Below are 12,418 nucleotides of genomic sequence, written 5' to 3' on the forward strand. Positions count from 1 at the left end.
TATCTTTCAACAACACTGCAGTTTTTCAGCATAGAAGACTTTTGGGTCCTTGTTTAAGCTTATTCTTAAGTATTTTGTTCTTTTCAATGTTCTAGTAAAATAAATTGTTTTCTTAATCCCCTATGGATTTTTAAATTGTAGCACAGAAATTTAATATGCTTTCATGTTAAAAAACAAAAACAAAACAAAACTTCTCAACAAAATTGGTATAGAAGGAATGTACTTTAATATAATAATGGCCATATATTACCAAGCCACAGCTAACATCAACTCAGCATGGAAAGGTTGAGAACTTTCCCACCGTAGTCAGGAAAAAGATCAGTATCCATGCTCATCACTCCATTTCACAATAGCACTGGAATAAAAATCCCTGTGAAATTTTTAACCTTTTACATATAGGTGATTGCATCAATGAAGTGAGAACACATTACTTAGAATATTTACTTAATTTTGCTACCTAAAATAGTGTTTCTGATGGTAGCTACTAGCTCTATTTCTCAGCTTAAACATTACCTTTGAAGAAAGGCTCTCCCTGTCATCTTTTTCTGCTTTTTCTGCTACCTTGTTTGCTGTTTTATTAGCCATAGTGAAGCTTATATTTAGTTTAGTAAATTGTCATCATATTTGCTGTCTAACTCATTATAAGAATATAAGGTCCAGGTAGGAAGGAACTTTTGCATAATTTTCCCCACTATTTCTTAATTACTGTATCCCCATTCATAGCATGGCTTCTGGCAGTAGATTGGAGCTCTGAATTAAAGAAATTAATAGTTTAATAGTTATTTTATATATAAACATACATCTAGAACATCTAATCATCTTTTTTTTTAATTTTTTATTTTTTATAAACATATATTTTTATCCCCAGGGGTACAGGTCTGTGAATCACCAGGTTTACACACTTCACAGCACTCACCAAATCACATACCCTCCCCAATGTCCATAATCCCACCCCCTTCTCCCAAACCCCCTCCCCCCGGCAACCCTCAGTTTGTTTTGTGAGATTAAGAGTCACTTATGGTTTGTCTCCCTCCCAATCCCATCTTGTTTCATTTATTCTTCTTCTACCCACTTAAGCCTCCATGTTGCGTCACCACTTCCTCATATTAGGGAGATCATATGATAGTTGTCTTTCTCTGCTTGACTTATTTCGCTAAGCATAATACGCTCTAGTTCCATCCATGTTGTTGCAAATGGCAAGATTTCATTTCTTTTGATGGCTGTATAGTATTCCATTGTGTATATATACCACATCTTCTTGATCCATTCATCTGTTGATGGAAATCTAGGTTCTTTCCATAGTTTGGCTATTGTGGACATTGCTGCTATAAACATTCGGGTGCATGTGCCCCTTTGGATCACTACATTTGTATCTTTAGGGTAAATACCCAATAGTGCAATTGCTGGGTCATAGGGCAGTTCTATTTTCAACATTTTGAGGAACCTCCATGCTGTTTTCCAGAGTGGCTGCACCAGCTTGCATTCCCACCAACAGTGTAGGAGGGTTCCCCTTTCTCCGCATCCTCGCCAGCATCTGTCATTTCCTGACTTGTTGATTTTAGCCATTCTGACTGGTGTGAGGTGATATCTCATTGTGGTTTTGATTTGTATTTCCCCGATGCCGAGTGATATGGAGCACTTTTTCATGTGTCTGTTCGCCATCTGGATGTCTTCTTTGCAGAAATGTCTGTTCATGTCCTCTGCCCATTTCTTGATTGGATTATTTGTTCTTTGGGTGTTGAGTTTGCTAAGTTCTTTATAGATTCTGGACACTAGTCCTTTATCTGATATGTCGTTTGCAAATATCTTCTCCCATTCTGTCAGTTGTCTTTTGATTTTGTTAACTGTTTCCTTTGCTGTGCAAAAGCTTTTGATCTTGATGAAATCCCAATAGTTCATTTTTTCCCTTGCTTCCCTTGCCTTTTGCGTTGTTCCTAGGAAGATGTTGCTGCGGCAGAGGTCGAAGAGGTTGCTGCCCGTGTTCTCCTCAAGGATTTTGATGGATTCCCTTACACCACACACAAAAATAGACTCAAAATGGATGAAGGACCTCAATGTACGATAGAACATCTAATCATCTTTAAGGCAGGATAAATTTAGTAATAAATGAAAGGAAAGAAAAACTTGCTATGACAAGTGGGGAAATACATGAAATTATTTTTTCCCGAATGCAGCATGACTGGGCTAAAATTTTATTCCTGACTGGCAGTAGTCTTACAATGGTTCTAAAGCTATTTTTTTATGTTACATCTTTCTGACCCTAAATATGTGATTTGGCCTCCTAGTATCTTTTCAGAAGTATTTTTTTAAAGTTTTTTTTTTGTGTGTGTGGAAATTCCTAAGGAATTTAATTAAGGAAGGATCAGTCTTGGACACTTTCCTATTCTAAGACTTAATGAGGAACGTGGATAGAAGGGATAATATGTCCAGTGTTCCTTGCTCATATTGGGAAGAATATGTCATGTTCCTAAAAACTGGTACAAATTTTTGAGGATGTTTCTGTTAGGTTTAAAGCATTAGCTAATGAAAAACACAAGAATCTTTCTTAAAAGTACCAGGTCATCCAATCTGAGCTAAGCAAAAGACAGAATGAAGATGAGTAAAGAGTTGAATGATATTTTCCTCTTCAGAAATTAGCAGGAAAGTAATTACTTGAGAAAAATCTCCATTGGAAATGTCTGGTTGCTCTCATTTTATGTAAGGATAGGATTTCCTTTTCTTTTAGATAAATTATCCTAATGTGCTAAATTTTTGTTTTTCTCTGTGGAACCTGGAATTCTTAGGAAGTAATCTACAATATAAATAAAAACAACCTTCTAAATAACCAGAGGACTCCACGGAGAGAACGGGCAGAGAATTGAATGAAATAAAATATGTCCTCAAATAACAATGCAGCTTTCTGTCTACTTTTGTCAAACTGGATGACAGAAGAATTCTTGGTTCTAGTGAGTGAGTAAAAAGTGTTCCTTGAGCATGGACTTGTCTTCCTAAGGTAAGACTTGTTGTTTGCAGATTTGTTGTTTGCAGAAAATACCATATCCTTCCAATCTTGTCATTGTGTGAGTATCTTTATTATGTAAAAGTTAGATCACTTTGAGATAAAGCAAAATTGGTTTCCAATTCTAGTTTTGTCACTTCAAAATTGGTGAACATGGGAAAAATAGATGTTCAGAGTCTCATTTTGTTCAAACATGGAATGGGGATTATAGTTTCTATTACTGTAAATATGAAATGTGATTCATTAAATTGAGAGTGAGTGAGTAGAAGCCACTGTAGATGTTGTGAGCAGTGGACTGATCAGATCAGTATCAGATTTAAACAGGATCATTTGGGCTATGTTAGAAGAAAAAAAAAATAGTGGAGGCCAGAATGAAAGGGAAGAGACAATGCAGATGTCTACTGTGGTGGGCCAGAAGTGGGGAGGGATGGGAAATAACCGACTTTGTGATCTATTTCAAATGGGGCTAATAAGATTTGTTAAAGGTATCAATATGGGATATGAGAGCAAGAAAGGCACGGTGATCTTTCTTGTCTGGGAAGTGATTTGGAAGGTGGAAGCATTTAGTCAGATGGCAAATACCTACATTTGTGGCTAAAAATTAAAAATTTAGTTTTATAATTTCTGAATTAATATCCAGTTGGAGATGTTCAGAGTTGGATATGCTGCATATATGAAGTTTAAAAATTAAAGGAGAGACACAACATTGGAAAGGTTCCACAGTTATTGGTCAAGGAAAGAGGGCATATCCAACCGAAGACTCTAAGAAAGAAGTCTCAGGTAGAGAAGAAACAATCCAGGGCAGTGACTTTCCATTCCTAATTTGCTCCACTCAATTGAAGTGTACCAGTTACCAGGGATCTTGAGTATTTCACTTTTGTGACTTTATAAACTGTGCACCTTTGCATGGAATCCCTTGCCTTCTTGTCCTTCCACTTCTCCTTTAAATCCCAGGAAGGACTTCTTCCTCTGGGAAGCCTTCTTTGTTTGCTATTTGATTAATATATTCATAACCACTGACCTTTGCATTGTGTGACTATCTTTATATTGGCACTTATTTCATTGAATATTATTATGTATGTTATCATTGAGTGTAGAAAATCATGACTTGTTCAACTTGGAATTCACAATGTCTGTGACACAAATAGATACTCCTGCCACAATATTTTACACAATCTTTTAATGGAATGAATCAATAAAAAATTACCTTATAATGCATTTAAAGGCGTTCTTTCCTGTTTTGTAGATCACCTGGCTCTAATAGGAGAAGTCACTCCCATCCAGACTAGATGGACCCAAGAAACAATGTAACTTACTTTGTCCTCTTGGGCCTCACCCAAGATCCAAAGGAACAGAAGGTCCTTCTTGTTATGTTCTTGCTCTTCTATATTTTGACTGTGGTGGGCAACATGCTCATTGTGGTGACTATAGCAGTCAGCAAGACCCTGGGCTCACCTATGTACTTGTTTCTTGCTAACTGGTCTTTTATCGATATCACTTATTCCTCTTGCATTTGCCCCAGATTAATTTCAGATTTGTTGTTTGCAAAAAATACCATATCCTTCCAATCCTGTATGACTCAGCTATTTACAGAGCACTTTTTGGGTGGCTCAGAGGTCTTTCTTCTGCTGGTGATGGCCTATGACCATTATGTGGCCATCTGTAAGCCCTTGCATTATTTGGTGATCATGAGGCAGTGGGTGTGTTGTGATGATGATAGTGTCCTGGGTGGGAGATTTTCTGCATTCAGTTATTCAAGTTAGCACTATTTATGGGCTCCCATTCTGTGGTCCCTATATCATTGACCACTTTTCCTGTGACATGTACCACTTAATGAAATTGGTTTGTACTGACACATATGTCATTGGCCTATTAGTCGTGGCCAATGGAGGGATGATGTTCACTATTGTGTTTGTGTTCTTGCTCATTTCTCATGGTGTCATCTTGTACTCTCTGAAGAACTTTAGTTCAGAAGGGAGGCGGAAAGCTCTCCAGACCTGTGGTTCTCACATCCTTGTGTTGGTCTTATTCTTTGTTCCATGTATTTTTATGTATGTAAGACCTGTTAAAACCTTTCCCATTGACAAGTCATTGGGTGTGTTTTATACAGTCATAACCCTCATGCTGAACCCACTGATCTACACTCTGAGAAATTCTGAGATGAGAAATGCTATGAAGAATCTCTGGAGTAGAAATGTCATATCTTTTAGTTGATCAGTGTTTTATCTACCATAAGGAGAATTCCTTTACATTGGACCCATTTTCTGAGAATGCAGAAGTATTCTTAAAATGAATCTGAGAGTTTTGAAGGGGCGGGGGGTGGGACGTTGGGGTACCAGGTGGTAGGGATTATAGAGGGCATGGATTGCATGGAGCACTGGGTGTGGTGCAAAAATAATGAATATTGTTATGCTGAAAATAAATAAAAAATAAATTAAAAAAATAATTCTGTGTTCCCATTTTTTTCCCCAACAAATTAAGTTAATGATAATTAAAGATGAACTAGATGATTGTGTTATAATAACACTTTCCCTTCCTGCTAGAATGTAAGGCTCATAATACCTGTAAGACTTCATTTAAAGGTGTGATGCCATTATAGCAGGGATTCAACAATAGATAAAAATTAGTGAGGAAATTTTTATATGGTTTTACTAAGCTTTAATAAGTCTGTATTTTCAAGTTTTTTTTTTTTTTTTTCTGATAGCTAGCATTATTTTCATGTCATTTAAGGTAATTCCTTTTGGGCACGAAGGTGGCTCAGTTGGTTAAGTCATCTTCCTCTTGGTTTGGATTCAGGTTATGATCTCAGGGTCTTGATCCCTGGGTCAGGCTCCCTGCGCAGTGTGGAGTCTGTCTTGTCTCTCTCCCTCTGCTCTTTACCCTGCTTTCTCTCTGATTTTCTCAAATAAAGAATTAAAAAAATCTTAAAATAATAAAGTAATTCTTATTATATTATTTGTGATATTTAATGATGCATGGAATGTTTTGCTCATTAAATTTTTGTTGCCTTACATATAAAATAAAACGTGTAACACTTCTGTTTTTATAAGGAAGATTGATGTGTAATAGAAATTAATAGAAAAGCTAGCCTTACACAATGGGATAAAATGCTCAAAAAGTTTTGGTAGTTTATATGTCTCTAGAAATGCATCCATTTCTTCCAGATTACCTAGGTTTTTGGCATATGATTGCTCATAATATGATCTTATAATTGTTTGGATTTTTTCAGTGTGGCATGGTCTTTCCTCTTTCATTCATGATTTTATTTATTTGAGTCCTTTCTCTTTTCTTTTTGATAAATCTGGCCTAGGATTTATCAATATTGTCAATTCTTTCGAGAACCATGTACTAGTTTAGTTATCTGTACTACTGTTCTTTTGGGTTCTATTTCATTGATTCCTGCTCTAATCTTTCTTATCTCTCTTTTCCTGCTGCGTTTAGGCTTTCTTTTCTGTTCTTCCTCCAGCTCCTTAGGTGTTAAGGTTAGGTTGTATATTTGAGACTGTTCTTGTTTCTTGAGAAAGGTATGTGTTCTTACATACCTCCCTCCTAGGACTGTCTTTGCTGAATACCAAGGTTTTGAACAGTTGTGTTTTCATTTTCATTTGTTTCCATGACTTTTCCTTTAATGTTTCTTTAATTTCATGGTAAACCAAATAATTTTTTAGTAGGATGCTCTTTAGCTTTCTTGTATTTGAGTTCTTTTGACATTTCCTCTTCTGATTGAGTCCTAGTTTCAAAGCACTGTTGTCTGAAAATATGCTGGTAATGTTCATGGTCTTGTGGTACTGGTTGAGACCCAATTTGTGGCCCAGGATGTAATGTATTCTGGAGAATGCTCCATGTGCACTTGAGGAGTATGTGGATTTTGTTGCTTTAGGATGGAACATTCTGAATACATCTGTGAAGTCCATCTGGTCCATTGTGTCATTCAAAACCTTGTTTCCTTGTAGATCTTCCATTGAGATGATCTGTCCATTTCAGTGAGGGGGATATTAAAGTCCCCCACTATTATTGTATTAGTATCAATGTGTTTCTTTACTTTTGTTATTAACTGACTTATATAATTGACTGCTCCTTTGTTAGGGGCATAAATATTTACAGATGTTAGACCATCTTGTTGGATAGACCCTTTAATTATGATAGTGTTCTTCCTCATCTCTTATTACATTCTTTGATTTAAAATGTAATTTTTCTGATGTTAGGATTGTCACCTCAACTTTCTTTTGATGTCCATTAGCATGGTAAATGGTTTTCCACCCCCTCACCTCAAATCCAAATATATTGTTGGGCCAAAAATGAGTCTCTTGCAGACTACACATCTGTGGGTCTTGCATTTTTATCCAACTGATATCATACTCTATGTCCTTTGATTGTAGCATTTAGCCCATTTACATTCAGAGTAACTGTTGAATGATAGGAATTTAGTGTCATTGTACTACCTGTAACATCACCATTTCTGTATATTGTCTCTATTCCTTTCTGGTTACTTTTGGGCTCTCCCTTTGCTCAGAAAGTTCCTTTTAATATTTCCTGTAGGGCTGATTTGGTAATCACAAATTCTTACCGTTTTTGTTTGTCTTGGAAGCTTTTTATCACTCCTCTTGGAATGACACCCTAGCTGGATAAAGTATTGTTGGTTGCATATTTTTCTTGTTTAGCACCCTGGATATATCATGCCTGTCCTTTGTGGCCTGTGAGGATTCTGGAGAGTTAGCTGCCAATCTAATATTTCTACCCTGGTATGTTATAGACCTCTTGTCCTGAGCTACTTGAAGGATTTTCTCCTTGTCTCTGAGATTTGCAAGTTTCATTATTATATGTCAGGGTGTTGAACTGTTTTTATAGATTTTAAGCAGGTTCCTCTATGCCTCCTGGACTTGGATGCCTGTTTCTGTCCCCAGGTTAGGGCAGTTCTCCACTATAATTTGCTGCAATGTACCTTCTGCCTCCCTCTCTCTTATCTTTTTTTTCTCATATTCCAATTATTTAAATATTGTTTCTTTTGTGGTGTCCCTTTTCCTAGAATTCTCCCTTCATGATCTAGTAGTTATTTATTTCTCTTTTTTTTTTTTTTTGACATTTGAAGACTATTTTTATTTATTTATTTATTTATTTTCCTTCTTTTTTTTTTTAACTTTTAATTTTTTATTTTTTATAAACATATATTTTTATCCCCAGGGGTACAGGTCTGTGAATCACCAGGTTTACACACTTCACAGCACTCACCAAATCACATACCCTCCCCAATGTCCATAATCCCACCCCCTTCTCCCAAACCCCCTCCCCCCGGCAACCCTCAGTTTGTTTTGTGAGATTAAGAGTCACTTATGGTTTGTCTCCCTCCCAATCCCATCTTGTTTCATTTATTCTTCTTCTACCCACTTAAGCCTCCATGTTGCATCACCACTTCCTCATATCAGGGAGATCATATGATAGTTGTCTTTCTCTGCTTGACTTATTTCGCTAAGCATGATACGCTCTAGTTCCATCCATGTTGTTGCAAATGGCAAGATTTCATTTCTTTTGATGGCTGCATAGTATTCCATTGTGTATATATACCACATCTTCTTGATCCATTCATCTGTTGATGGACATCTAGGTTCTTTCCATAGTTTGGCTATTGTGGACATTGCTCCTATAAACATTCGGGTGCATGTGTCCCTTTGGATCACTACATTTGTATCTTTAGGGTAAATACCCAATAGTGCAATTGCTGGGTCATAGGGCAGTTCTATTTTCAACATTTTGAGGAACCTCCATGCTGTTTTCCAGAGTGGCTGCACCAGCTTGCATTCCCACCAACAGTGTAGGAGGGTTCCCCTTTCTCCGCATCCTCGCCAGCATCTGTCATTTCCTGACTTGTTGATTTTAGCCATTCTGACTGGTGTGAGGTGATATCTCATTGTGGTTTTGATTTGTATTTCCCCGATGCCGAGTGATATGGAGCACTTTTTCATGTGTCTGTTCGCCATCTGGATGTCTTCTTTGCAGAAATGTCTGTTCATGTCTTCTGCCCATTTCTTGATTGGATTATTTGTTCTTTGGGTGTTGAGTTTGCTAAGTTCTTTATAGATTCTGGACACTAGTCCTTTATCTGATATGTCGTTTGCAAATATCTTCTCCCATTCTGTCAGTTGTCTTTTGATTTTGTTAACTGTTTCCTTTGCTGTGCAAAAGCTTTTGATCTTGATGAAATCCCAGTCGTTCATTTTTTCCCTTGCTTCCCTTGCCTTTTGCGTTGTTCCTAGGAAGATGTTGCTGCGGCAGAGGTCGAAGAGGTTGCTGCCCGTGTTCTCCTCAAGGATTTTGATGGATTCCTTTCGTACATTGAGATCCTTCATCCATTTTGAATCTATTTTTGTGTGTGGTGTAAGGAAATGGTCCAATTTCATTTTTCTGCATGTGGCTGTCCAATTTTCCCAGCACCATTTATTGAAAAGGCTGTCTTTTTTCCATTGGACATTCTTTCCTGCTTTGTCGAAGATTAGTTGACCATAGATTTGAGGGTCTATTTCTGGGCTCTCTATTCTGTTCCATTGATCTATGTGTCTGTTTTTGTGCCAGTACCATGCTGTCTTGATGATGACAGCTTTGTAATAGAGCTTGAAGTCCGGAATTGTGATGCCACCAACGTTGGCTTTCTTTTTCAATATCCCTTTGGCTATTCGAGGTCTTTTCTGGTTCCATATAAATTTTAGCATTATTTGTTCCATTTCTTTGAAAAAGATGGATGGTACTTTGATAGGAATTGCATTAAATGTGTAGATTGCTTTAGGTAGCATAGACATTTTCACAATATTTATTCTTCCAATCCAGGAGCATGGAACATTTTTCCATTTCTTGGTGTCTTCCTCAATTTCTTTCATGAGTACTTTATAGTTTTCTGAGTATAGATTCTGTGTCTCTTTGGTTAGGTTTATTCCTAGGTATCTTATGGTTTTGGATGCAATTGTAAATGGGATTGACTCCTTAATATCTCTTTCTTCTGTCTTGCTGTTGGTGTAGAGAAATGCAACTGATTTCTGTGCATTGATTTTATATCCTGACACTTTACTGAATTCCTGTATAAGTTCTAGCAGTTTTGGAATGGAGTCTTTTGGGTTTTCCACATATAGTATCATATCATCTGCGAAGAGTGATAATTTGACTTCTTCTTTGCCGATTTGGATGCCTTTAATTTCCTTTTGTTGTCTGATTGCTGAGGCTAGGACCTCTAGTACGATGTTGAATAGCAGTGGTGATAATGGACATCCCTGCCGTGTTCCTGACCTTAGCGGAAAAGCTTTCAGTTTTTCTCCATTGAGAATGATATTTGCGGTGGGTTTTTCATAGATGGCTTTGATGATATTGAGGTATGTGCCCTCTATCCCTACACTTTGAAGAGTTTTGATCAGGAAGGGATGTTGTACTTTGTCAAATGCTTTTTCAGCATCTATTGAGAGTATCATATGGTTCTTGTTCTTTCTTTTATTGATGTGTTGTATCACATTGACAGATTTGCGGATGTTGAACCAACCTTGCAGCCCTGGAATAAATCCCACTTGGTCGTGGTGAATAATCTTTTTAATGTACTGTTGAATCCTATTGGCTAGTATTTTGTTGAGTATTTTCGCATCTGTGTTCATCAAGGATATCGGTCTATAGCTCTCTTTTTTGGTGGGATCCTTGTCTGGTTTTGGGATCAAGGTGATGCTGGCCTCATAAAATGAGTTTGGAAGTTTTCCTTCCATTTCTATTTTTTGGAACAGTTTCAGGAGAATAGGAATTAGTTCTTCTTTAAATGTTTGGTAGAATTCCCCCGGGAAGCCGTCTGGCCCTGGGCTTTTGTTTGTTTGGAGATTTTTAATAACTGTTTCAATCTCCTTACTGGTTATGGGTCTGTTCAGACTTTCTATTTCTTCCTGGTTCAGTTGTGGTAGTTTATATGTTTCTAGGAATGCATCCATTTCTTCCAGATTGTCAAATTTATTGCCGTAGAGTTGCTCATAGTATGTTCTTATAATAGTTTGTATTTCTTTGGTGTTAGTTGTGATCTCTCCTCTTTCATTCATGATTTTATTTATTTGGGTCCTTTCTCTTTTCTTTTTGATAAGTCGGGCCAGGGGTTTATCAATTTTATTAATTCTTTCAAAGAACCAGCTCCTAGTTTCGTTGATTTGTTCTATTGTTTTTTTGGTTTCTATTTCATTGATTTCTGCTCTGATCTTTATGATTTCTCTTCTCCTGCTGGGCTTAGGGTTTCTTTCTTGTTCTTTCTCCAGCTCCTTTAGGTGTAGGGTTAGGTTGTGTACCTGAGACCTTTCTTGTTTCTTGAGGAAGGCTTGTACCGCTATATATTTTCCTCTCAGGACTGCCTTTGTTGTGTCCCACAGATTTTGAACCGTTGTATTTTCATTATCATTTGTTTCCATGATTTTTTTCAATTCTTCTTTAATTTCCCGGTTGACCCATTCATTCTTTAGAAGGATACTGTTTAGTCTCCATGTATTTGGGTTCTTTCCAAACTTCCTTTTGTGGTTGAGTTCTAGCTTTAGAGCATCGTGGTCTGAAAATATGCAGGGAATGATCCCAATCTTTTGATATCGGTTGAGGCCTGATTTAGGACCGAGGATGTGATCTATTCTGGAGAATGTTCCATGTGCACTAGAGAAGAATGTTATTCTGTTGCTTTGGGATGAAATATTCTGAATATATCTGTGATGTCCATCTGGTCCAGTGTGTCGTTTAAGGCCTTTATTTCCTTGCTGATCTTTTGCTTGGATGACCTGTCCATTTCAGTGAGGGGAGTGTTAAAGTCCCCTACTATTATTGTATTATTGTTGATGTGTTTCTTTGATTTTGTTATTAATTGGTTTATATAGTTGGCTGCTCCCACATTGGGGGCATAGATATTTAAAATTGTTAAATCTTCTTGTTGGACAGACCCTTTGAGTATGATATAGTGACCTTCCTCATCTCTTATTATAGTCTTTGGCTTAAAATCTAATTGATCTGATATAAGGATTGCCACTCCTGCTTTCTTCTGATGTCCATTAGCATGGTAAATTCTTTTCCACCCCCTCACTTTAAATCTGGAGGTGTCTTCGGGCTTAAAATGTGTTTCTTGGAGGCAACATATAGATGGGTTTTGTTTTTTTATCCATTCTGATACCCTGTGTCTTTTGACAGGGGCATTTAGCCCATTCACATTCAGGGTAACTATTGAGAGATATGAATTTAGTGCCATTGTATTGCCTGTAAGGTGACTGTTACTGTATAGGTCTCTGTTCCTTTCTGATCTACCACTTGTAGGCTCTCTCTTTGCTTAGAGGACCCCTTTCAATATTTCCTGTAGAGCTGGTTTGGTATTTGCAAATTCTTTCAGTTGTTGTTTGTCCTGGAAGCTTTTAATCTCTCCTTCTATTTTCAATGATAGCC

The 12,418-nt window shown here is 37.1% G+C and overlaps 1 pseudogene; it reads left to right on the forward strand.

The window, feature by feature from the left end:
- The first annotated feature begins 4,287 nt into the window (after positions 1–4,287).
- On the forward strand, positions 4,288–5,212 carry LOC131822499 (olfactory receptor 4A47-like; annotated as a pseudogene).
- The last annotated feature ends 7,206 nt before the right edge of the window (positions 5,213–12,418 follow it).

This window comes from Mustela lutreola, chromosome 1 (assembly GCF_030435805.1).
Source record: "Mustela lutreola isolate mMusLut2 chromosome 1, mMusLut2.pri, whole genome shotgun sequence".
Lineage (NCBI taxonomy): Eukaryota > Metazoa > Chordata > Mammalia > Carnivora > Mustelidae > Mustela > Mustela lutreola.